The sequence below is a fragment of the Pagrus major genome, chromosome 22, assembly GCF_040436345.1.
Source record: "Pagrus major chromosome 22, Pma_NU_1.0".
Taxonomy (NCBI): Eukaryota; Metazoa; Chordata; class Actinopteri; order Spariformes; family Sparidae; genus Pagrus; species Pagrus major.
The window spans coordinates 14,841,007-14,849,976 of record NC_133236.1 but is presented as its reverse complement, the minus strand read 5'-3'; positions in this window follow the sequence as shown (position 1 = coordinate 14,849,976).

Genomic DNA, 8,970 nt, shown 5'->3' with positions numbered 1-8,970 from the left:
TAATGAGCAAATCTTATTTCCTGTAAATTCAGATACAAGTACCTGCTTTAGCCAAGCATGCTCTTACTGTATTGTGAGGGAGTGTGAGATGTCCACTTTCAAATCTTTATTCAAAAGAATTCTTAAAAGTCAGTCAACAACAAATGAGTTTGCATCCTTATAGCAGTGCACTGATATTTCTGGCCAATATATTGATCCTGCTCCAGTCACTGGTATGAAAGAACAGATTATTACCAGCTTGACAACACGATTTTTATCCAGCTGCCAAAGTTTTAAGACAAGAGCAGACAGTCCAGGAAATTAAAACCTTGATTAATGATTTTCAGGGGGGATCAGCCTCAGTAGATGTTACAAACTAGAACCGAATGAAGTTGAAATATCAGCAGAACACTTCCATGACTGGGCTTCGTGGGAATGAAATCAAGGTCAAAGTGATTCACATGTGTTCACCGTACAGGAAACAGTTGTCTTCATACTATTAGTGGCATTTCTATGATGAGGCATCCTCCACATCTGCTGACCCCGAGCTCACAGAGATTAAATGTGACCCAGGTTTATTAGGACGTTTAATTATCATAATGCTCTCATTATGTTGCGACCGCCAGTGATGCGGTATTATTATTTCATTATTTCTGTTTATTTAACCTTGTAGGTTAGCTGGGCATAAATTCTTATTTGCAGTGACAGTCGAGCCAGTGGCATGGCTGAGATCAAGTCACAAATAGAGACAGCGCCATGATGGAATACAAACCGCAGTGGACAGGGAGGGAGGAAGTATTAAAATCCTTTACTTCAGTAAAAGTACTGACAAAAGTCCTGCATTGTACATTTTACTCAAGGGAAAGTACTATATACTTATGTAATGATGTGAAATTGTGGAGCTCAGCTTGAACACATTTTTACCCAACTGTAACTTATTTTCATTGGATGAATCTGCAGGTTATTTTCTTTTTGACTTACAGTGTCAGGGAATATTGAACTTCATGTAATTAAACTAGTTAAACTACATTTTGCAGCAGCTTGCTGGTAAATCAACAATATTCATATTTGTGATTCACATAGTAAACTTTTTTTTGCTAGTTTTTGTCTAGTTTACTACTGAACAACTTGGTTCTTATGAGAAAAGGAACAATTTATTTATTTGTTTGTTTATTTATTTATTCATAGTTACCATTGTTTTTCTTCTGTGAGTCAAAGCTTTGAATTGTTTTATTTATAATCTTAAGTACTTTTTGCAATAAATTCAGTTGAGTCTTAGAAAAGGAAAAGCAGCAAATCCTTACATTTGTGGAGCTGGAACAATAAAATGTTTTCCATAAAAAAAAAAAACAGTGATCAAAATAGTCGATCAATTAACTAAATATTTCATCTCTTCATATAATATATATGCAATTTTTTTTATTTCTAACTAGTAACTAAAGCTGTCAGACAAATGGAGTGAAGTAAAAAGTACAATATTGCCCTCTGAAATGTAGTGGAGTAGAAGTAGACAGCAAGACAAAGGATGACGCACGCCGAGTATAAGTATCTCAAATTTGTATGAAGTGCAGTATTTGAGTAATACGTACTTACCACCCAGTTACCTTCCACCAATGTGCAGTAAAATGTGCAGTAAAAGGTCACAGGAAACTTTCAAAGCACAAGATGTAGAGAAAGAAAGCCCTTTCAGCTGGAGAATGGGTGTAAGAAAAGCAGCAGGTGCAAGAAACCAGAAAGTGTTTTGACTAGCCTATTTTTAAAGGATATGGCTGGGATGAAAAGATCAATTTTAGGGATTTTGGAACTCATTGCAGTCGCTGGCAGCCGCACAGTGGAGTGGGTTACAGCCAAAGGAGGTGTGAGCTTTGGTGAGGAGGAGGAGGAGGAGGAGGAGGAGAGGAAGAGGGGGGAAAATTGTTGGAGCTGGTGGAGATGTGGACTGGTGAGCTCAGATAAAGCGGAGTCTTGCCAGGGATGGATTTGCAGATGAGTTGGTCTGATGAATGAGCGAGTACAGCACTGATAGACTTGTAGGACTGCCCATAACTCGTTAATATTTATGACAGCAGCAGCTGACCAAAGTGGTTTTATTATAATGTGCAGGCAGAGTTGAGTGCTCAAAGGCCCAGAGAGCATGCTCTACCTGATCCCTTTGGCTTGATATATTCCCTAAAATCCAGCAGGTTTTTCACAATTATGGGAAATACATACAATAAAAAAACAAAAAACTTTATAGTAATGAGTAGTAATGATTGTATAAACTCAATCAAAAGTGTTTTAGGCCAAATGTAATACACAAGCAGCTACATACAAGCATGAACAGCAAAATAGAAGTCCGTTTTGCAGAGACATAAGTCTCAAACGACAAAATTGACTGACCTTCACAATGCAAAATAGAGGCCACATTCATCCTGCTCCTGCTGTCAGATGCACTTAACTTGCAACACTCTTATCTATGACTTCAAGTGCAGCTCGCCCAAAGTGCAGCTGCTGGAATGTGAACCTGGACTCAAAAAGGTGACCGCATTACCACCCCCCGTCCTGACCTCCTTGCATTTGCTCCACTTTCAAGGCACTCCAGCTGACATAACATTGAATGGACTCGCACCATCTGAAGCCACAATGCAGAGCTCCCGACAGTTCAGAACAGGAAAAAAACAACTTTCTTTTCACTTCAGAACAGCCTTTAGCATTTGGAACTGTTTTCCAGCTCTTGAAAATGAATGCAGCGTAAATCTATTATCACAACCTGATACTGTGCTATTTCCATTTTGGTTAATGCCTATGCACAGTATTGTGATTTGAAATGACATTTACGTATTGTCTAATGAGTTATGTTGTTTCTTCTGTTTTTTGTAAAGCCCATGAGGCAGTCCTTAATTTACTTTGTTTGAGTCAAATTTAATTTGGCCCAGTCGCCATAATTAAAATATTGGTATTGTCCATTTATGCAAACCACGAATACATTAAATTTGTATGTTTTGTAAGTATCATATCAACATTTCTGCAACATGTGTCATATCAAGTTCAGACAGCAAGAGGAGGAGATGGTGGTGATGGTATGTAATGTAACTCTTAACTCTTGGGATTAAAAAGCAGATTTATCTTCACTCCTGTCTATCAACCCGACTGCAGCATAGATCCACGAAGGTAACCTCCACAGTCAGGTGTTTATGTGCTGTAACGTTGACTGGAGAAATTGGGGAAATGTGATTTTGCTTTATGAATGTAATGTTACAGAGTGGAGAGGAAAAAATGAAGAGAGAGAACCGGAGTCTCTGGTGAGCGCTGAGTTTAGTAGTCAGCTACTAAACTCTGAGCTGAGTCGAAACAGACACACACACACTTACGTTTAATGAACAGTAAAGCAATCTGGCTATTTAGGCCAAATAAACACTCACACGAGTAACGCGAATAAACACAAATGATCTTGCAGTCAAACACACTTCGCCGGTGGTGAACATAAAGAAACGTAAAGTTGTAACATCAAATGTCATCATATCTGTGGTTTGCAAACGCTTACATTGCCAAAATGTATTCTTGCCAATGGGTTACTCCTTTACGCCAAAATTCAGCAACATTTTAAAAAGACAGTGTTAGAGCTTTCCTGGTCAAATACAGTACATTATTGTACAATATTTTCACCCTACAGTGACACAAATGAAGGTCTAAAATGAGCTTATTATCCGAGAGAAGCAAACTCTGAAAGCAGCTCTGTGCACACATGCCTACATTCACATACACACACCCACGCAGAATATACAGGCACATACATGGCCAAATGAGCTGAACTGATATGCAGACTTTCACACACACACATGAATTCAACCATACGCACATGAGCGCTGCTCTACAATGGCACTCCCACATGGAACACATACAAGCTACACACAGTGTCTTCGCCAGCCAGATGTGAGAAGGATTAGCAAAGTTGGCAGTCAGCACAGAGCTCCTTATCCACTGGAGCTAATTCAATTCTACTACGCTACCTCTGCCTCTCTTTCTCACCTCCAATCTTTGTCTCCATCTTCACCTCATGATCTCTCTCTCTCTCTCATTCTCTTTTTCTCTCTCTCTTCTTTACTGTCCCCCTTTCTCTCGTATCTGTCATCACCCCTATCTCCCTTCGTTCTCTCCTCCCTTCTTCTGTTGCTTCCAGTTGCTGCAGGAGCGCTTGATCTGCTTTGTCAGGCAGGTGAAGTCATCTTGGAAAGAGCGCCGTGCCTCTGGTGGTAAAAGCCCTGGGCTGACAATTGTGTAACGTAGACTGTTGATTTCATGAAAATTGATAAAAACTATGTCAACGTGACTCAGATATTTGAAGCTATTTAAATGACCTGTGTAGGAAAGTCAGAGGTTTAGATCTACCCTGGTAGACTTATCATGATGAATCTAAATGGTGCTGGGATTTCACACATTATTTAAAGGCATCTTGTTTGATTTACACCAAAAAGTGGCACAGCAAAATTCATCTGCAGTTCTTTTTTAAAAATATTTTACTTGTTGACATAGCCGCTCACAGGGCTAGTTGGTGAAATACTTTAGCCTATCTGGTGAGACAGCCAGCTGGGAACAAGCTAGCTCGCCATTTCTTTGAATTTTCTCTTACTGTGACATTTACTCACCCTTGGCATTTTGCTCTCATGATACCACATACTTTCATTCAATATAGTGCTATTGAAGAGGAAAAAGGGTCTCTGAGCTGAGCTAACATGCTTGCTAGCAGCTTGCTAATTGTCAGTTAGCTTGCTGTTAGCTCTGTCCTGAACAGACCTAGTAGTTTGCATGTTTTCTTCAAGACATGTTTGTACCATCGGCTCCTGTGTCATAACTGTCAGCAATCAAAGTTTAAAGCTACTCTGACAGGTGAATAGACTAAAAATGGAGGGTGTAACTCAGCTAGCCTAACAACCTACAATAGCTACCTCCTCTTGTAGATTCACGCCCATTCAATCCAATGAGAATTTCTCACCTGGTGCATACACCAAAGAAGTTTTCTAGTTTCCGGGTTTATTTCCTCCACTGAACATGCCCATGTCATGAGTTCCCGCTTCGCCCATAGACATTTTGATGGTGTCACAGATTTAAAAATAACTTTTCTGGGCTGGAGTCAATTTGTACAAAGAGTCATAATTAACCATGTTTGCAGTTTGCGGTATCCTGTTAACAGTTTTACAGGCGTCTCTTTTATAATGGTGGTCTGCAGGGAAAATGATTTTTGGGCCACATCAGAATTTTTTGGCGAGTGGCCACTGGGAAAAAATTGGAAGGAAGGCTGAGCGCCGCTGCTGGATCCAGGTCTAAGTAGTAGATTCATGCTCCATCTCAAGGTCAGCAGCACTGTCAGGACAGCTTGCTATTGGACAAATTTGCATGTTTAAATTCACCATTCACTTTAGTCCACAACCAGTTGCCGGGCAACCACAGGAGAACTGACGTTTTTGGAAATTGGTTTTTGAACGGATTAAATAAATGACATATAAATATGTTAATTAGTGAGCTTTTGGAGGTGCTGGAGGGCAGATTTAGTTACCTTGGGAAAGATCCAGGCTAGCTGATCCCCTGGTTTCTAGTCTGAATGCTAAGCTTAGTTAGCCGGCCGTTGGCGGTAGCTTGCCATACACACATGAGAGTGGCATCAATCTTCTCATCTGTCAGCTAGAAACAAAAAAGCATATTTCACAAATTTCCCAATCCGGTTTTCTTCATCCAAAAGCAGCGCCTCCTTTTTCTAATGCTTATAAATAATCAGCAATAATCAAATGACATCCTGTTTGAATTTTTCTCTTTTAATGTTGGTGTGGCCTTAGGTCCAAATTGTCCAATTTTTTATTTTTTCACAACTTTGGGTTGGTAGGTCCGGTCGGCCACTCGATGCATTCAGTTCAACAACCTTCTTACAAATTGGACCTTTAAAATAGGGTACATGCTTGCCTTCACAGGGGTTTAGACCTGGGTCACCCAGTTGAAGGACAGCCACCGTTATTGGCATATGTCACACAGTGGATACTTGTGCATAATTGGCTCCGGTGGGATTGGACAACCTTCCAGCCTGACCCCGGATGACATGGCACAACCCAACCCACGCTCAGGCTAAATTAGTGCCAGTAAGGTCTTAAAATACTGTAACTGTGTGAGTAGCAGTGATTTCGCAGGTAAGGTGACAAAGGATAAGGGCCTGGATACTGAGAGTCAATTTTTCAAAGAGGACCTCCCACCAAATTGGTGCATCTGTGAAGCGCTATTGCTGTAATTTACCCAATCAAAAGGTATGGCAAAAGCCCAGCATATAAATTGTATCATTTATCATTGAAAAGTACAGCTGCAGGTTTATTGAACACAATTTTGAGGACAACTGTAGCAATGACGAATAACAAGATATTAGGTCTGCTTTATGATAAATCATTTGGCCCGGAGGTCACCACGCTATCAGCACAGAGGGAACATTGGCATTTTTTTTGTTTGGCTTCCAGTAAAATTGCTGGTGTTTTTTGCTTGTAGTTTAAAGTGTGTTCAGTACAGTAATGATTAAAAGATTAAAGCAAAAGAAATGACCTCAGTGCATGTATTTCGATGTTTTTTAGTTGCTTTTAGAGTTGTTAAAGTAAAGTAAATCTCTGGTTCACCACTGGTTTTTCAATTAAACCTTTTTCTGCACTATTTTCATACGTCTTTTTTGTTGTTTGTTTGCTGCGCACATCATTTTTTTACTACCCATCTCGTGTCTTTAATTATCTCTGTTTATTTCATTACCAAGAGGATGAAAAGATAAAAGTTAAAAGCTAAAAAAAATCATTACAAAGTAGTAAATGGTTCATATTTCTTTCCGTCACTGCTGTCTTTTTTTGTGTACATGTGCTGTAAATACTGTCAGAACTCAGCAGGCAGGCAGAGGCACAGTGTGCCACTCCAGAAATTCAGTCATGCAACAATTTGAGGCCAGACTGACCCTAAAACTGTGAAACTGTGCTAGAATTTGATTTGGGTGAGATCTGACCACCAGGTCACGACTGCCACAGTCGCTGGTAGTTTCACAGCCTCACACTGAAGAGACTCACGCTGACAAGTGTCGTTTAGACTCTAGACTCTGAATGATCTCGTCTGAGTGGATCGGCCCTGGCAGCGTGAGGAGGTTACTTTACATTGAGGCTTCTCGTGTTTGAGTAAATCCGGCCTGGAGGTGTTATTAAGTTACAGGTAAACACTTCAACACTACGCTGATTCCTCAGTGAATAATGGGATCACGTTACTTATTACACACACATACTTTATGAAAATCTTACCAGTCTGTACCCGTTTAAAAATTGGTCAAAAATACTAATTAAATCTTGAAGATGACAGCATTTCTTCTGATACGTAATGTGATACATGCCCCTTGATTTATATCCTACTGCAGCACAGCCGGTGAAATCTTAATCTGTGTAGGAGTTATATGTAACCTGGCTACATATAAAGTAGTTATATACAGCACATCTGAAAAACTCTATTTTTTTAACCCAATCTACGCCGGGTTTGAAATGGACGCCTCGGCGTCTTTTCACATTCAACTCACCAAGAAATGTTTGCTGTGGTGTGAAGGATGCCTGAGCTGGCATCCGATGTCTGGATCTGTCATCTTGTTTTGAAGGCCATTTCAAGGTGTGTGCATGTGTATGTGTGTGTGTGTGCGAGAGAGAGAGAGAGAGTAAGAGAGAGAGAGAGAGAGAGAAAGAGACAGATGGATAGCTGACAGACTGACATGCTGTGTACATGCCACATCATGATATGAAACTGACCTCAGTTTCTCTCTCTCTCTGTCACACACACTCGCGCACACACGCATGCACACACACACACAGACACACACACACACACACATCTTATAATGATGTCTGTAAGGAGGTGACAGGTGTGTTGGCTTAAAGATTTTGTCACCCTGTCATGCTGTGTGTGTGTGTGTGTGTGTGTGTGTGTGTGTGTGTGTGTGTGTGTCTGTCTGTCTGTCTCTTCAAGTTGAAAGAGGCTGTGACATGAGAAAGCAGACAGTTTGATAAAAGTGGGAAAAAAAACCCTAAGAAGGAGAGAAGGAAGAAAGGAAAGGAAGGAATGATGGAAGATGTCAAGATGGTGAGAAACAGACACGTTATTAAAGAGAAACAGACATGTTTATCACTCTTTATGATACAAACGGAGCCATGTTTCGGTTACATTGAAATCATTTTAAACCAAAAAAAATATTACAACACGTACACCTCAAAATCTGTTCAATTGTTGCATTGATGCTAAAATGCAACAAATAGCACCTTCAAGTTAAATCATTATTATTCTTAAGATATAATATCTAAGACTTGAGACAGCCAATCATCAGCACTATTAGATCTTGGCACAACAAGCATGCAGCACACTTATTGGCTCACTGATGCGGATTAGATTAACTCCTTAGTATCGCAACAATTCGGTTGCTGTCACAAAAGTATCAAAGCTCGATACCCAGCCATATTAATATGTAACATTTAATGTAACACAAGTTTTCTGCTTCAGTGTATCATTATGGAGTAATGCACAATGTTATAGATCTAGAATAATGAATTAATCTGTGTTAACACTGGCTCCCTACAAACCTCACAATCACTATAACTATAACAAGTTTGTCTGCCACCAGGCACGAGGTCACCGGGAAAAAGGAAGGTTAACTTGCAATCTGTTTCTATTTTAGACTAAATGATTGAATCATCTCACATTTTGTCCTGTATTGTTGTATTGCTGTATTATTGCTGTGACTCTGACGAAAACGGAAACGATCCAGTTGTGTTTGCAACAGCGGCACAACAATAATACCAGTTGGAAGTTGGAAACTCTAGGGGGAAAAGTTGTCCATTGCCACTTGAAATGATCCCAAATCAGTGATTTCATTCAAAGTAACGCTTTGTAGGAACTCCCGTGATCCCTCGCTATGTCATTAAACTACGTCTTTTGTTGTCGTTGTTCTGATAGTGAGACCCCCAGTGGCAG